Source organism: Bidens hawaiensis, unplaced genomic scaffold (genome assembly GCF_021521415.1).
Source record: "Bidens hawaiensis isolate Kalapana, Puna unplaced genomic scaffold, B.hawaiensis_p1.1 tig00039976_1, whole genome shotgun sequence".
In the NCBI taxonomy this organism is placed as follows: domain Eukaryota; kingdom Viridiplantae; phylum Streptophyta; class Magnoliopsida; order Asterales; family Asteraceae; genus Bidens; species Bidens hawaiensis.
In genome coordinates this window covers 74799-93602 of record NW_027497031.1, presented here as the reverse complement: position 1 = coordinate 93602, position 18804 = coordinate 74799, and the positions used below count along the sequence as shown (strand labels likewise).

The 18804-nt window shown below is 43.3% G+C and overlaps 1 pseudogene; it reads right to left on the bottom strand.

The window, feature by feature from the left end:
- Positions 1-337: 337 nt before the first annotated feature.
- Positions 338-18052, bottom strand: LOC143591656 (protein SIEVE ELEMENT OCCLUSION B-like; annotated as a pseudogene).
- Positions 18053-18804: the final 752 nt, after the last annotated feature.

Here is an 18804-nt window from a genome sequence, read left to right as displayed (position 1 = left end):
AAAGTTGGTTTCAATATTTAATCAACACGAGTTTTAAACAGTCTTCATCAAGTAAAAAATTGATTTTTGTATTATAACATATATATATATATTTTTTTGAACGGCTAATTTTATTACATGAATGAACAAGACTAGCAAGAAGCTAGACAAGATACAATCTACACACCCACTACGTTTATACCAATACATTACGTACATTTCTTAAAAAGAAAACGAACACCATTTCTCCCAATTTAACTCTGCCATTTTCTTCCTATTTTTGTATTATAACATGTATATATATATATATAAATATATATTGCATTTATTAATAATAAAATGTAAAAAATGCTCCCATGCAGGATCGAACCACAGAGCTATAGGGGCTGTTTAAACACAAATAAACGTCACTTATATTATATATTCAATTCAACTTCATTATACTCACAATGTAAAAATAAACAAAAAACCACTTAATCGTAACATATTATACACACGAGTCACCAACATCTCCTCAATCTATAATTCAAGAAGCATAATATAATCGTACTTAGTCAGTGCAGCATCGGTACAATAATAACCTCTCCATAAACCGTCCGCATGCAACGCAAACAACTCTCCCCGACACATAATTCTCAGTGGTACCCCGTAAGATTAAACGGTTACAATGATGTAGGGGCCGATTTGCCTCAAGATGGTCGTTTAAAGCCGGTAGAAAACCCCTCTTTTGTGCATCATCCCGCCACTCGCTATACTTGGTCAAACTTGTTAAAATCGTGATACCATCTGACCTTCTCATCCAATCATTCGACCCACGACATATCACGGCCCAACCCTCATCGCTTCCATCATATGTAAGCATCACGTTAATTTCATGTAGAATCGGGTCTTCATCAAATGTTCCCGTGTTGGAGTTTTGAGTGCAACATGCTCTCGAGTCGAGCCCAAAAGAACCATATTAGAGTTAGGTTCGGGAGTACATGGCTGAAGAAACACGGATCCACTCCTCGGGTATGGGTCCTGGATCCAACGAGTCCACAGGGTACAATACAATAACTACTACCATGATAAGGGTAAGGCTTCCTAAAGTCCAATGACCGGAACCTGCAAAACAGACACCGTGAGTCTTGTTACAGGAAGGACAGGAGGGGGGGGGGGGTCTTCCTGTAACCACCATTCGGCGTGAGAATCAGTAACGTTCGTAAATGGAGAAAGTACTGAAATGTAAAGACTAAGTGTAGTCAGAATGTGGGTGAGTGAATGAATACCTCATACCGTTTGACAAGGTATTTATAGCCGAAGGATGATGGAAGATGATTGGGAGAGCTGTCCTCTTCTAGAAGATCTTTGATAACCGCCTGGACACATGTCTTCTTATGATAGGTTGGGCTATATGTCCCATGTGCATGGGTATAACAACCTAGACACGTGTCACCAACTAATAGGATGGATCGCACCCTGACCATGTGCACGGTTATAACAACCTGGCCAGGTGTCATTTGTTCATTGGTTAGTGTGTCACGTATTCCCTAAGTAAGAATCATGAGTCTTCTTCTAGAGAGTACTTGAATGGTGACAGCTGGCCCGCAGGCACTGTCCTCCAGTTGCTATGTGGACAGATGTCTTGTCCTGCGGACGACTTCTGAGGACGCCCGGATGCTTCCGCGCGTGCTACGAGGACGTTCATCCTCTATCGTGATATGCGGGTGACCCATGTGTCCCGCGGGTGGCTTATAAGAGGATTTTCTGTGATCCGCGGGTGGTACTTAAGGGTATTTGGGTCTTTTTGGTACCTTACCTCTATAAGTCCCCCCTAGTCTAGTGTTTCTTCCATGTGAAGTCTTTATGCGGGTGAAATTCTGGACTTAATGTGTGCTAGGGATTTTTGTTGTTCGGAAGTTAGGTAGAAAACATCTTCTGTTGGTATAGATAATCATGAAAAAGGACAAGTTGACCACTCGCAGGCACGTGAACAGGTGATGGAATGTTTTTGACTGCTGTCACTGTACCCGAATGTACAACTTTTTCTCTTTTTCGAATTTCCCGCGTGACGTGGCAATCAATGATTGGGTGATGAACTTCTCTCCCCACTGTTCGTATCCCATCGCATTGATTGCGATGGGTATAAATAAGGAGAAACTCCTTCTTTTTGAGGTATTATCGCTCTTTTCTTCTGATTATCTTCTTAATTTTCTCTCTGATAAAGTAGTGAACTTTCTTATATTCTCTCATCAGATCTTTCTATAATGTCGAATGTTCAAACTGAGGTTGACGAGACAGAAGTCACCTGGGACTATGCAGAGTATGAAAAATTGTTGAAAACTTATGGTATTCCACCCGAGTGGGAACCAGAGTTCCCTTCTATTGGTTCTATAGCCAGTTTTCCACCGCCTGGAAAAATGGCTTTGTATGCCGATTACTTTGTTTATGGAAATTTTCGTCTACCTATAACAAAATTTTTGCAGAGATTGATAACTGCGTATGGGATCCACTTATCCCAATTGCATCCTCGTGCTATGATGCGGATTCGTCACTATGAATTTGTATGCATAGCACGCGACATGGTGCCACACATTGACCGATTTCCAGTGTTTTATCGTCTTGCTAACCGTAATGGTTGGTACACGTGTCAAGGGTTTTCCGATTGGAGTATCGGATATGAAGTTGAAAAAGGGTCCAAGGACTGGCGGAACAAGTTTTTTTGGATTTCTGAGGACGTGGGTACCGTTAGATATGGTTCACCGCCCAGTAAATTCCGCCCTTCCTGACGTTGTTACCGCTGCTCATGAGGGCTAAGAATGGTATCATGTACTCACAATGGAACCGACACCCATGCGAGCCTTGCCGGAAGAAGCTCTAGTGTGGGCTGGCATGAGCCGTTTGTGGCCAACAGAATTTATGGAGCCCATTTTCGTCGACTTGAATGAAGGTAAGTTTCCTTTTACTGTCTCTTTGCTTGCTTGAATATTTTTATGATTAAGCTCCTATCTTTTTCAGGTCGGAGTTCTATGATTAATGCTCTTTTTGAGGACAGAGGGTGTGTCTGAAAAAGTATCCGCGAGGCGGGGGACCAACCCATACTTGACAAAACTAAGTCCCATTTTCTGTTCCCGAAGAAGGTTCGGGCTGAACCTGTAATTTCAAATGGCACCTTCGAAACAGGTGCGTATGTTCTAGACCCTCCTCCCCTTACTGTCGTTACTTCCGATGGAGCGATTGCCATCTTATCATCAAGCGATGATGATGGAGATGTTTCTCAGCTTTCCACTTCGGAAGAAGAAGAAGACTCTGATGAGGGTACTTCTGAATTTTCCTCTGTCTCGTCTTTGTTAGCAGAATTGGAGAGAAAAAGAGCTTTTGTAGCTTCTCAGACGGGTCATACAAACGTAGAAGCTGCAGATACTGAGGCGGGACCATCAAAGAAAAAACAAAAAATTTACCGTCCCAAGAAGCCACAGTATAGCCTTCCAGACCGTCTTGACACTGTTGAAGGTGTGTGTCATCTTTTATTATGTTCTTTTTTATAAGTGTTTGGCTAAGTGTAACTTTGTTATGTAGATCCGTTAATCTTCAGTGAGGAAATACCAGAGAAGCTATCCACACCAACTCCACATATTGACAAGCCATCATCCCCTTATTCAAGGGGAGAGGCGGAGGATAGACCTTCTACTCCGCCTGATGTTACTGGTATGGAGGACCGACCAACCTCCCCTTTGGTTGATGTTACTGTAGATGAGAGGATGCCAACTCCTCCAACTGGTGTTTCAACAGAAGGTCCAGACAACCAGTCTGGTCGTGATACCCGTTTTGATTACTTGTTTCAAGGTGGGGGTGGCACTGGTGATCAGCAGGACAATCCTGCTGTAAACGAAGAAAATGTTAGAAATGTGGAGTCTTCTCCTCCGCAACAACCTTTTTCTACCCCAGCTCGCCTTAAACCTTCGGCTTCCCGTTATTACGGTGATACAGGCTTGGGAGACAAACATGAGTTGTTTGTTCCTCCATGGGGCATTACTAACGGATCCCGGTTCTCCCAAGCTAGAACTTGTATGGATTTCGTTGAGCATTGTACACCACCTGCTGAGATGGCATATCAACGAGACCTTTCCCGCCATGATCTTCACAAGAATGTGGCTGATCATTTAGCTAACGCTTTGGCTGGTAGCCAGGAAGTGTTAAGCGAATGGCGTACTTTGAGCGGGAAGGTGGGAGAGGCTCGTCGGGCGACTGAGGTTGCCAAGAAGGAGGCTGAGGAGTATCGTATTGCTGCCCAAACCGCCAAATGGAAACAATCTGATGCGGAGATCGCCCTTAAAAACGAGCAGGATCGCAATGCAGAGGCTGCTCGTCTATGGAAGGAAGCCTGTGAAAAGCAAAATTCCGTTCTTGAAGCTGCTCGAGCTAAGGCTCAGAGGGAAAGAGACGAGTTAACTTGTGCTCAAGAGGCTAACTCTTCATTAGAGAATCAAGTAGCTCTTCAAGGTGCACGGATTCACGATTTTGAAGCTTAGCTAAAGCTGCAGAAGGAGCGGGCCGAACTTAAGGATCAAAGTGCTATTGAAATTCAGGCTGCCTATGACTCTCTCCTTCAAGCTCATGAGGAAACTACTGTGGAAGCCAAGGAGTTCCGAGCGCGGGCAAAGCGTGCGGAGCAGGATCGCCAGTGGTTCCTTGCTCGGAGAGTTGATGCTGTAAGTTAAACTTTATCATTTGTTGTTTTATTCTTACCTTTGGTATTGGGGACTTATGTTTTTGTCTTAAAAGGTTGTCCGCCATATCAAAGGAAGTAAAGAGCTGAATGACAGCCTCGCCAATGTGATGGCTGCTTCTTCATCCCTCGGGCGTGTTACAGGTTTCCATGAGGAGTGAACTACGCGCGAGGTAACCGCACATTTAAAGATCATCCGCTCTATGGCGTAAACGTCAAACAAGATCGTGTCAACCGAGTTAAGGAACATGACGCTTTAGTCTTCCCTCTACAAGATGTGCTTCCAGAATTTGCTTCCGCATATGACGGCGTACAACTTTTGAAGACTTATCTTGAGGAAGACTCTGAGGATGACTCTTCGGAAGACACGTCGTTGAAGGGTCCGGAAGGCCCATCCACCTCAAACCCTTAGGATAGGTTTACCACTTCTATCACTTGTAAATTTTTTCTTTTCCTTCTTGTAATTTTTTGGACCATTAATGAGGAATATTTCTTTTTGCCCTTCTGTGACCCTTATACTGTTTTTAATATCTGTTGAGAAGATTTTTATTGAGATCTTCAACTTTTTTGAAATGTTTGAAAGTTTGGATAACTATGGTGACGTGGTGGAGAGAGAAATTTCTTGAGGGTAACTGACAAGACGTATATGACGCCGCCGACAGTCTGTTTTCACTATCTTGAATTTCCCACCTGACGTGTCAGTCATCTGACGGTCCGCGGTTTCTCTCTCCTCTGGCACTTTATGGATCACATTAATTGCGATGAGTATAAATATGACCTTTGTGGTTTCCACTTAATCTTTATCACTTTTAGATTTCTTTCAAACGCTCGAGATTTTCAACCTTCTCTTAGATTTCTTCCCTTTTTATGTGATTTCTTCATCTTACTGTTATTCCGATGGCTAAAGAAAAGAAGAGTACCCCTACTATCGACGAGGTTGCCGTTTGTCTTAAAGAAGAAGACTCTAATGATGTTGTCAATGTTAATGGATTGACGACGGAGTGGGAACCAGAACTTCCTGCTAGTGGTTCTATTGCTACTAGTTTGCCTTCAAAGAAAATAGCTGTATACATAGACCACTTTACAACGGGGAACTTCCGGATTCCGATTACCAAATTTGTCCAATCGGTCTTGGCAACTTATAGGATTCATCTTTCCCAGAACCATCTCTTCGGGATGTTGAGGATTCGACACTTCAAATTCTATTGCCAGACCCACAACCTTGAACCGACTGTTGGCATGTTCGCCGTTTTTTACAAGATGACCTTCCGTGACGGATGGTACAGCTTCACGACTGTGGAGAAGAGGGTTATAGGCACGGAATGGCTCCGTAGCCTCCATAGCTGGAAACCTAAATTTTTCTGGATCCGAGAGGATGTTATTCCTTTCGCGATGCATAAACGGAAGGCGAAAGAGGCTATGCCAGTGGTTGTGGCCTCCGCCCATGAAGATCAGGCATGGTATCAAATGTTGATCTCCACACCGACTCCCATGCGCCCAATCCACGAAGGGGCAATGGTGAGTGCGAGGATGAGCCGATTGTGGCCATTTCCAACTCTGGAACCGTACTACGAGGAGACCGACAAGAGTAAGTTTGTTGTTATCTCTGTTTTGTCATTAAGAATTTTCTAATTTGTTTTCTTGCTTTTTGTAGGTGAAGGTTCCTCCTTTAGCACTTTGTTGGATCGCAAGGGGGGAATGATGGTGCGCCGCCCAATCGATAAAAGGGATGCGTCCTTTCTTGAGCGTATCCGTTCTAATTTCGTGTTTCCTACAGCTTTCCGCCCGGAACCCAAAGTTTTCGAGGCGATGTATGCCAAAGGTGAGGCGTATGTTAAAGAATGCATCCAGAAAGGTGAGGGCGCTTTGAAACCCAAACATGTGACTGCTATCCAGCGGAGTGATTGTGCTCTTCTCGTCTAGCGAGGAGTCGTCACTGTCTGGAGAAATATGTTCGATTGATGTTAACAAAATTATGGGCTCAACTGCAGGTCTCACCCGTCAACGAGCAGCGACTATTCAATCAACGGGCCAAGATGACGCTGCTGCCACTGTGGAAGTTGAGGGTCCAGGACCCGATGATGTTACTGCTGAAGGCCAACGTCCGGTCGTTGACGCGGGTGTTTCCAAGGCGGCGGGTAAGCGCAAGGTTAATCCTGTGAAGATTGCCTTAAAGAAGAAAAAACCCAAGAAAACAACTTCTTCCGCCTTGGAGGCTCGTTTGGAACAGCTTGATGCAGATGACCCTTCGCTGGGTTTGTAAAGTTTACTTTATTTTTTATCTGTTTTGAATTGGAATGTTTCTAACCCATTGTTAATGTTTTTCAGTGAACCTGGATAACCTTTCTGAAGGTATTTCCGGTTTGAAGGATTCTCCTGTTCGTCCGCCACCACCGCCTCCTAACACTGCCAAAGATTCGGTTATTGTGGCGGATGACTCCCCACTGAAGAAGAAAGAGGCCGACACCGCTGTTCATGCTAAGGTGTCGCCTTCTAATAATGTATACCACTTCAGGGATTAAGGAGGTATGATCACATTTCCGTATGCTTCTCCGACTTCTCCTTCTCCTGAGGAGGAAGACCCCACCCCTCATCAACCTAACTGGTCCTTACGCCGAGATTCAACATTCCGAGATGTGGACGTATGCTTTGAATTCTTGGGGGAGTGTCTTCTGGCTAGTGAAACGGAGAGACGTCGCCTTAGTGTTCGCCAAGAATTGCTAAACTCTCATTCTTACTATTTGGCGAACACTATTTCCACCACCCATGAAATAACCAGGGATTGGTTGGCGATGAATGAACAATGGGATGAACTGGCGGCCTCTGCTTCCGATGCTAAAGAAGAAGCCCTTAAGGCTATAAATGAAGCTAGAGAAACCAGCCAGGCCCTGGAGACGGAGAAAGCTGCTCGGTCTGCTGCCGAGGAGCCCAAGGTTACTCTCCAAAAGCAACTGGATGAACAATCGAAGATGATGGCTGAGAAAAAGACCAAGTTGCTGGAGGCCCTTCAGGCTGAATCGGTGGCCAAAGACAAACGCTTGGCTGATCTAAATGCCAAAAGCCGTGATCAAGCCTTGGATTGTGCTAAACATAAAATGGAACTTGTCCGGGCCAAGGCGGACCAAAAATGGCTACTGGCGGAGGCGATTCCCAAAGTATGCACCTTTTACTTGTCATAAATAATCTAAGTGTTTTTAGAGTTACTTATATATGATTGTATCAACTGGTCATTGCCGATGTTCGAGCGAGTGACGAACTGTGTTGCTATCCTCCTCAAAGCTTCGAAGCAAGCCGGTCGCCAACTAGGCTTTTCAAGAAGGTTATCAGTTTGGCTCGACTTCTAAGCTTCCTGAGGAGTATGTGTTTGCCGGCAAAGATACTGTTGATATTTTGAAGCAGAAATCAAAGGATTTTGATTCTTTGAAATTTTCTTTGACGGAGCAGATATCCAGGCTTGCTGATGAGGAGGATAGCATTCAGCAATTAAAGACTCTTCTTGAACTTGATGGAGGAAACGAAGAAGAAGAAGAAGAAGAAGATGCTGAAGATGCGGAAGGCGAAGGTGTGGGGCCTAAAGATGCCGCATCATAAATTTTTTTGTTCTTGTAGCTTGACTTTTTTTTTTGTTGTAATCCCATTTGTGTAAATGAAGAAGGTTTAATTTTGCATCCGGTACACTTTGTTTATTTGTCGTAATATAAGTGTTTTGTAGGATCTTCTTTGTATGCCAATAAAGGATTACGTGATAATACAAGTCTCAAATGACTGAAATGAAAATTTTCATAACTAGGGCATGAAATTACAAAGGTTTTTAACGTCTAGTTAGGCGCGCAGGCCAAAAGAAAAACCAACTAAATGTAACATTTTTTCAGTTGGGCCCCATTCCAAGTTCTAGGGATTTCCGTCCCGTCAACCTCTCTAACTTGTAGGCACCCTTAGATAAAACTTTCTGAATTTTATAAAGTCCTTCCCAAGTTGGGGCCAACTTGCCTGGGAGCTCTCGCCCTGAGGCTTCATTGTTGTGGAAGACATAGTCACCCGCATCGAATTCACATCTTTGAACCCGCGAGTCATAATATTTTTGCAACTGTCGTTTGTAATTATGCTCGCGGATCAATGCCATTTCTCTTCTTTCTTCGAGGAGGTCGAGGTTCATCCGGAGTTCATGATCATTATCGTCAATCATAAGAATTCTGGCGGATGGGATACCAATCTCGGCGGGAATCATGGCTTCTGTGCCATATGTTAAACTGAAGGGGGTTACGGAATTACTGGAATTCCTTTGAGAGCGGAAGGCCCATAGTACATGGGGCAATTCGTCCACCCATCCCGTTCGTTTCGTTCCCAATCTCATTTTGATTCCTTATTTGATTGTCCGATTGGTTCTCTCGACTTGACCATTCGCTTGCGGGTGGGCTACGGAAGTGAAGATTTGAAAAATGTGCAACTCTTTTAACCATTCTTGCAACCCACTGTCCGCGAATTGTGTCCCGTTGTCACTAACTAGCTCTAGAGGGAGGCCAAAACGGCATATGATGAATTCCCACAAGAATTTTTTAACACTTGCTGCTGTTATAGAAGCAACTGGTTTGGCCTCCACCCATTTTGTAAAGTAGTCAATGGCTACTATCAGGAATTTGACGCGTCCGGGGGCTTCAGGGAAAGGTCCCATTATGTCCACTGCCCATTTCTGGAACGGCCAAGCTGAAGTGACTGGGACTAACTCGTTCTTTGGTCGAAGCGTGTTAGGAGCATGGCGTTGACATGAATCACACTTCCTGATTTTACGTACAGCATCCATATGCATCCCCGACCAGTAATATCCAGCGTTCATTACCTTTGCTACGACCATCCGCGGACCCGCGTGAAGACCACAAATGCCTTCATGAACCTCTCTGATTAAATAATTCGCGTCCTCGGCATCTACACATCGAAGTAGTGGGCCAAGGAAAGAACGTCGGTATAAAATACCGTCAAGTATCTGGTAGTTCAAGGCTTTGTGCTTTATCTTCCGGGCCGCTGCTTTTCCTTCCGGAAGTGCTCCGGATGACAAGTATGCTACAATGGGTGTCATCCAGGATTCTACTCCCGTTTGGATCACTAAAACCTGATGTTGCGGTACAGACGGGCGATCTAATACTTCGATGCGGATGTCTTTGGCAAAATGTTCGAAGTTCGTTGAGGCCAATTTACTGAGAGCGTCTGCTGATTTGTTTTCACTTCTCTTTATATGAATGACTTTGCAAGAAGAGAACTGGAGCATCAAATCTTTCGCCTGTGATACATATGAAGCCATGATATCATTCTTTGCTTCATATGTACCATTGATCTGTCCCGCAATTAACATGGAATCCACTCGGGCTTCTAAATGCTTAACCCCAAGCTTTTTGGCTATCCGCAAGCCTGCCAAGAAAGCTTCATACCCTGCCTCGTTGTTGGTACTTTTGAAATCCGGCATACGTAAACTCATGGCCTTCGGGGTTGACTAGCCTGAGGCCTGCGCCACATCCCTCACTGCTTGAAGCTCCATCCGTGAGTAAAGACCAAATCTGTCCCAATTCCGGAGGTGCTTGGGGTTGTTGCTCGATTAAACATTCTTTTTCTTTGTGACGCAGAACTTCTGTTAAGAAGTCCGCCAACACCTGTTCTTTGATTGCTGGTCTAGGTTTGTACTCTATTGCATGTTCACCTAGCTCGATGGCCCATTTGGCCAGTCACCCAGATAATTCAGGCTTACTGAGAACTTTTTTGAGCTTATATCCGGTTAAAACATTGATGGGGTGCCCTTGAAAGTACTTGCGGAGGCGTCGGGCAACATAAACCAGTGCTAAAACAAGTTTTTCAAGCATGGAGTACCTTGTTTCCGGGTCCGATAGTATTCTGCTGACGTAGTAGATCGGTGTTTGAATATTCTTTCGATATGTCAGAAGGACGGCCCCGAAGGCAATGTCTGAAGCTGATAGGTATAACGTTAAAGGTTCCCCCGAAATAGGTGCTGTTAACGTGGAAAGCTCCATCAAACATTTTTTAACCTCCACAAAAGCTTGTTCTGCTTCCGCAGTCCAATTGAAATGTGCTTTTTTCAGGCAATTTCTTAGCGTTGAAATAAATGGGTGAGATTTGGCTGCATGGTTTGCCAAGAATCGATTCAAAGCAACCAAACGCCCATTGAGTGTCTGTACTTCTTTGAGGGAGGACGGGGAAGGCATGCGGGCTATAGCTTGAACTTTATCTGGATTAGCTTTGAAGCCCGCATCCGTGACAATCACACCCAGAAAATTTCCTTCTTCCATTCCAAATGAACACTTGGCTGGATTCAACTTCATGTTGATACTCTTCAAAGTGTCGAATGTCTCTTCGATATCTCTCAACATTTGATCTTCCTCAACACTTTTGATTACGAGATTATCCATATACACCTCTAGATTTCGACCAATTTGACTTTTAAACGCTATGTCCATCAATCGTTGATATGTGGCCCCCGTATTTTTCAGTCCGAAAAGGCATCATTTTGTAACAAAAGGTGCCCTGATTGGTACGAAATGCTGTTTTGTCCTCATCGCCCGCTGCCATGCGGATCTTGTGATAGCCTTTGTAGGCATCCAGGAAGCACTTAAATTTGAATGGTGCTACAGCATCAACCTTGAGATCTATTTTGGGTAAAGGGTAACAATCCTTCGGACATGCTTTATTTAGGTCCTTGAAATCGATACACATCCGCCATGCCCCATTGCTTTTGGGGACAATGACTGGGTTGGCGACCCATGTTTGGTAACGGATTGGACGAATGATCCCTGCCTGCAAGAGGTCATGGACTTGTTCATTCATTGCTTTTGTTTGTTCCGGACCCATCTTGCGTTGTTTTTGAACAATTGGCGTAAACAACGGGTTTACCCTTAGTTTTGTGTTCCACAATGTTCTGCGGGACACCCGTCATGTTCGCAGGTTGCCACGCGAAAACATCGATATTTTTCGATAATAACTGTTTCAAGAATGTCCGTACTATCTCGGAGATAGCAGGTCCAATTGTTACAGTTTGATCAGGGAACTTTTTGTTCAAAACCCATTTTTCCGGTTCAGTCCTCAAAGACTGTTTTGAAATCTTGCTAGGTTTTGAGCTCTCGGTTGTGAAGAAGTGCCTGTTAACATGAATTAATGCGATGCCAGTACAAGTTGGGACTCCCACTACACCGTGTGCCGTGGACGAATGAGCACTGAAATCACCAATCGCTTCTCGTCCAAGGATGATACCATGTCTTGATGTTGCTGGCAAAACCAGAAATTCGACCTCCTCTGTCCTCGAATGAATTCCATCACTAAGAGTGACTGGTAATGAAATTACACCTCGTGGATGCATTATTTCTCCTCCAAATCCCGACACCAGAGCTTGGATGAGTTTCAATATTTCTTTATCTTCTTCGTCAAGCTGATCGAAGCATTGTTCATACATGATGTCCGATGTGCTGCCGGTGTCGAAGAAGACGTAGTGAGAACGATAGTGCCCGAAGAGGGCCGTGATGATTAGGGGATTCTTATTGTTTGGACCCCCTTTAATTCGAGGGAAGATCACTGGCTCATTCTTCCACTCTTTATCATCAGATTCTTTTCTCTTATTCCCTGTATGGGACTCGCCTTGTATCATATGAACGTTCAAATCTTTAATTTGCTTCTTACTCGGGCCTTGGATGTCTCGAACGGGTGCTTTTCCATCGTCCGGTGTTCCATTTTTTACCAAGTGCTTGAGCTTTTCGGATTTCACAGTCGTCTCTATTTCGTTTTTTAATGATCTACATTCATTCGTATTATGACCAATGTCGTCATGATACGAACAGTGTTTGGTAGCATCCAAGAACGATCTTGTTAGTGGTTGTGGTTTTCTGAATTTTATATTCTCTGTAGTGAGAATTTTAGCGGGAGTCTTTGAAAGAGGAGTCCAATTGTTGAGACCTCAGCTTGCGGGTCCTGCTTTGTTCTTGTTGCCTATAAGGGATCTTGCATCAAATGGTTTTGACACTTCCGCACTTGGTTGAAGCCTTGACCAGATAGGTCCTTTCGCCTGTCTGTTAGGTCTTGGATTCTGAAATTCAACTTTAAACTTTTGCTTCGTGTTACCATTCTTCAATGTTTTCTCAGTGTTAGCATACACCTTTGCCGCAGTCCATCAGGTCGTCCCACTCTTTTGGCATTCCATCTCTGCCCGTAAGTGTGCGAACTAAATCGTCACATTTGACGTTTTTGTGGAAGGCACCACGAAGCATGTATTTGCTGATTCCGCCGATGTTCAAGCTCTCGTCATTGAACCTGGTAATAAAATCTTCTATGGACTCGTTATCGTGGAGAACAACATCCAAAATTTCTGATTGGTCTCGCGTATGTTTTTTCTGATGGCTGAAGTGTTTGGAAAATTTTTTCACCAGATCGTCCCGACTGGAAATTTCACCGTTAGGTAACTTTTCAAACCACTCTCTTGCTGCCCCTGTTAGTGTCAATGCGAACATGTGACACCAATAGGGAAGCGTCCAACCACTAACACCACCGACCGCAATAAAGTTTTGGAGATGATCACTCGGATCATTCATACCGTTATATTTACCCACCGATGTAGGTATTTTAGCATTAACAGGAAAGGGTGATGTGACAATACTTGCTATGAACTTTGATTTTTCGGCGAAAGCCGCGGGGCGATATGGTTTGGTAAAGTCTTGTTCCGCATTGCTATGGTATTCGGTATGGCGGATTACGTCATGCGGACAGCTGTTTTTTGCCTGAGAACTCATCCTACTGTCACCGGTATACATACTGCAATCTCCCGGGTGATAAGATGAATCGTAACCATCAAACTCTTCTAAGTAAGATGGCATCATCATATTTATGCGAGGACGAGGACGTAGCCTCGGAAGTTCACCAAAATCTGGTTCCATCTGTTGACTGTAACGGGTTTGACTTCCTCTCGCTGTTGGTGGAGGAGAAGGAGATCCCCTAGGGGATTCTTCATAATCCAAAGTGCGAGCGTGAAGTCGCTCGTTGCGTTTTCTACGCTCGTATTCAGCCACCAAACCTTGTTGTTGCACGTGGAGCCATTCTTCAGGCGTTAAATGTCCCCTAGATCCGGAATTACTTTGATGAGATCTCGCCACGTAAGAGTCATCTGAATCATTTTCCAGATCCAACACTGACCGCTTTCGGCGAGTTTCTTCCGTGATCTGTCTGAGATTACCCAAATTAGAACCTTCTGGTGCCGGGGCCCGTCCCATATCTGGGGGGACGGGTTGGTGCTGTGACGTTTTCTAGGGTAAAACCCCCAGGTATTACGTCAATGTTCCGTGATCCTGGAGCGGTGACTCGCTCAAGAGTACGGCCACTTGGAGTCGTGGTACGTGCAAAAACACTAAGATCCGGAGGTGCTTCTGTGTTAGTTACACGTGACCCAGTTGCAGGGGTTCCCGTCGGCCCTTCAGGAGGTTTACTCATATCAAACGAACCAAAAAACCAACAAAAACTATTGCTGTTCTAACACAAATCACGGTTGGCGCCAATGAAGAAACACGGATCCACTCTCCGAGTATGGGTCCTGGATCCAATGAGTCCACATGGTGCAATACAATAACTACTACCACGATATGAGTAAGGCTTCCTAAAGTCCAATGACCGGAACCTGCAAAACAGACACCGTGAGTCTTGTTACAAGAAGGACAAGAGGGGGGGGGTCTTCTTATAACCACCCTCCGACGTGAGAATCAGTAACGTTCGTAAATGGAGAAAGTACTGAAATGTAAAGACTAAGTGTAGTCAGAATGTGGGTGAGTGAATGAATACCTCATACCGTTTGACAAGGTATTTATAGCCGAAGGATGATGGAAGATGATTGGGACAACTGTCCTCTTCTAGAAGATCTTTGATAACCGCCTGGACACGTGTCTTCTTGTGATAGGTTGGGCTATACGTCCCATGTGCATGGGTATAACAACCTGGACACGTGTCACCAGCTAATAGGATGGATCGCACCCTGACCATGTGCACGGTTATAACAACCTGGCCAGGTGTCCTTTGTTCATTGGTTAGTGTGCCACGTATTCCCTAAGTAAGAATCATGAGCCTTCTTCTAGAGAGTACATGAATGGTGACAGCTGGCCCGCAGGCACTGTCCTCCAGTTGCTATGCGGACAGATGTCTTGTCCTGCGGACAACTTCTGAGGACGCCAGGATGCTTCCGCGCGTGCTACGAGGGCGTTCCTCCTCTATCGTGATATGCGGGTGACCCATGTGTCCCGCGGGTGGCTTGTAAGAGGATTTTCTGTGATCCGCGGGTGGTACTTAAGGGTATTTGGATCTTTTTGGTACCTTACCTCTATAATGGCTAAGATTGTTAGCTCGGATTATATCGTTGTTTTTCCTCACTTTCTCCCCTGGGTTGCTTTTCCCAACACTGGATTCGAGACTCACGAGCCACTGCTTGTGCGGCTGTTGTAAATCTTCGAATCCACTCCAAATCCCCCCCTCCGTAAAAACAAATGTACTTTACCTCAAAAACCTGACAAAAAACTACTATATTGTATATAAAGCACAACCCTGAACCTTATACAATAAACTCATAAAATAAAAATAACTAATTCTCTTGGTAAGATTAATTAAGATAAAAATGTGGTTTTGGCGTTTTGCGTAGAGCATAACTCCAAACTCTAAAAACCCATAAAACAAAAATGTATACATGTTTAGATTAAGATAAAATGTAAGTAACGCTAACGTACCCAACTGAAAATTTGTGGCTCGATGCTGCCATCAATAAGCAACTCAATCCTCCAAGTTTCCTCACGCCAAAGTGCTTCTTCCCTCATGCTAGTAAACGGGAAAGCCACGCTTCCCCATATCCACATCATGTGTAGAGCATTGGTGTTGACGATCCTCCCCTGAGGATCCATCACCACGTGCAATGGTTTATGGTTAAAGTGCAACACCTCCTTAATGTACTTGATCACTGTTGGATCTAGTAACGAGGGGTGAAACACTGAATACCATGACATCATAAAGCCACTCAAATTTGCTTTGGTTTTCCTGGGTCCATGGTGTTTCCATATGATTGGGCTCCACCGGGAGCCAGACCACCTCAAACTGGCTCTCGGCTGTTGTCGGGTTTAACTTTGCCTCTTGGTACATATGGTCAAGAACTAATAACTCATCTTCTGGCAAGTCAAGTTCCGAAATGTAAGGCAACACCATCTTCTTCTTTAGTATGTCGATACTAACCTAATCTCGCACCAAGATTCAGTTATGATCAAACTATTAGTCGCTATAACTAATGATCTTTATTAAAACCAATGTACGAACAAGAAATAATGAACACCCACCCGATTCTTTGTACTGCCTTTGTACAATGGTAGTTGATCATCTTTTAGGTAAATCAATTGCTTGAGTTGCTTTGTGTTATCAAGATATGGAGTCTCCATGACGCGAACAATCATTAGGTATTCTTTAATCTGCTTCCTCTCATCTAATCATCAAATGTTAGTTTCAAAATCTAGTGATTATCAGTAAATGACCATATTAATTTAGCATATTTTATCTTACTAATATAATGATTGCATAGATCCAGTAGATGCTTGAGGTGATCATGAATGTTGATGATCTTGTGAGCCAAACTTGATACCTCCCAGGCTTCCGTGGTCGCGGTGATATGCCTATGCATGTTGAAATGTGTTATTTATGGTTCTTGAGAATTTGTAAGGGAAATTATGTTACTAAAAAACCGGGCATTTGTGAGCAATTTAAGACTGAAATAATGTTCAAAAAATGCCTGGTCTGAAATTACCAATTTACTCGTAGTGAAACAATGTTAGATGATACATACTCATGTTAAAAAAATGTCGTTATTTATTTATTTTTCATTATGTGGTCTTGCTTTAACTTTAATTTGTCATTTACTTCATTTTTCCAATAATGACGCAAAATTTGTGACTGTTTTGTGACTTGATTGTGCTTGATCTTGCATTCTGCTTGCACTAGCTATGATTCCAGTTGAAAATTAGTTGCTAATTTTGTAACCGATTTTTTGTTTGTAAATTTCGATCACAATTGTCTAGTTTTCTAACAGTGATGTTGTATAGTTATATAGACTGTATAATGGAAAAAGAATGAGATGAAAACATACTCATGTACTGTTCCGATTAGATTAATGAGAATGGAAGTACACGCGACGATGCTTCGAATGATCCAGTAAACCGCAGTGGGAATAAGATTGGTGGCCGTACGAGTTCTGGAGTATCCAGGCTAATGTATTGCTTGGGAGATCCTTAAATTGAACAATGCAATGAGTCAAGTCAAGCATGGCTTTGAAGAGGTTAGTTCCGGCCTCAAACCTTGGTTTGAGAGCTTCATCCCGCTCGAGCACATCATGGATTTGCTTGAGGTGGGCTCGGGACTTAGCTAGTTGATTCGAAACGCACAGCTGGACCACCAACCAAAACTCACCATAGTTCTCCATAAAAGACGCTAGTGTAATAATTGCTTTTACATCCCACTCGTAGTTGGAAAGCATGTGGAATATCCCTATGGTGGTTGTATGTGCATCGCCACTTCCAATGCCTATGCAGGAAACCTACACACGGTTATTAGCATATTATTGATTATAAAACGCGCTCTGGCTCTAAATATGTATAATATATTATAAGTTTATAGTCATTCATCTTATAAATATATTTAACGTTTATAACATATGAAACCTTATTAGTCGTTAATGCCATGGCTTCAAGCATCTCACTAACGTTATAAACCACACTATCAACTATGGCATCTATTTCCGGTTGAGTACCCTACAAATAAAAAATAAATATTCAATTTTAGGATGATTTTATAAACAAAGTATAAAAAAAAAAAACATACATGATGGCTTGTGTCTAGATTGGCTCTATACGTGATGTCCTCAATGATTTGAAGAAGTGGGTTGACATCAAAATAGGTGCCATCGGGAGCGTGTGTGGAAAGTATGTTTTTCATCATGGCATTGTCGTCCGAGGATGAGAACATGTGTCGGTCACCTCGTGTAGGAAACCTCGAAATAGATGCCATCGGGAGCATGTTTGCCTCAAGATACTCATTTAAGGCCAGTAGAAAACCATGCTTTGTACCTTATCCTGCCACTCACTATATTTGTTCAAACTCTTTAAAACCGTGATACCATAAGACCTTCTCATCCAATCGTTCGACCCATGACATATCACGACCCAACCATGATCATTTTCATCATATGTAAGCATCACGTTAATCTCATGTAGAATCGGGTCTTCATCTAATGCTATCCTATGTTGGAGTTTTGAGTACAACATTCTCTCTAGTCGAACCCAAAAGAACCATATTAGAGTTAGGTCCGGGAGCACGTGGCTAAGATTCTCAACTCGTATTATATCATTGTTTTTCCTCACTTTCTCCCCTAGGTTGCTTTTCCCTACATATAACATCTCGAGTTGGATTCCAGCCTTACGAGCCACTGCTTGTGCGTTTGATGTAAATTGACGAATCCACTCCAAATCCTCTCCCCCGTACAAACAAATGTATTTTTCTTCAGCAACCTGTCAACAAAATTATATTACTTTATATAGAGCAGAACCCTAAACCTTAAACACTAAACTCATAAAATAAAATTGTACTTATGCTATTAACATTAAGATAAAATTGTGTGTGTTTGCGTAAAGTAGAACCCTAAACTCTGAACACTAAACCCATAAAAAGACAAATGTTTGCGTAAAGCTGAACCCTAAACTAACTCTGAACACTAAACCCATGAAAAGACAAATGTACTTATGTTGTTAAGTTTAAGATAAAATATGAGTTACGCTAACGTACCCAAGTGAAAATATTTGGCTCAATGGAATCGACAAGCAACTCAATCCTCCAAGTTTCCTCACGCCAAAGTGCTTCTTCCTTCATGCTAGTGAACGGGAAAGCCACGCTTCCCCATATCCACATCATGTGTAGAGCATTGGTGTTGACTATCCTGCCATGAGGATCTATCACCACAAGCAACGATTTATGGTCAAAGTGCCACACATCCTTAATGTACTTAATCGTCGCTGGATCAAGTAATGAGGGGTGAAACACTGAATACCATGGCATCATATTTCTTA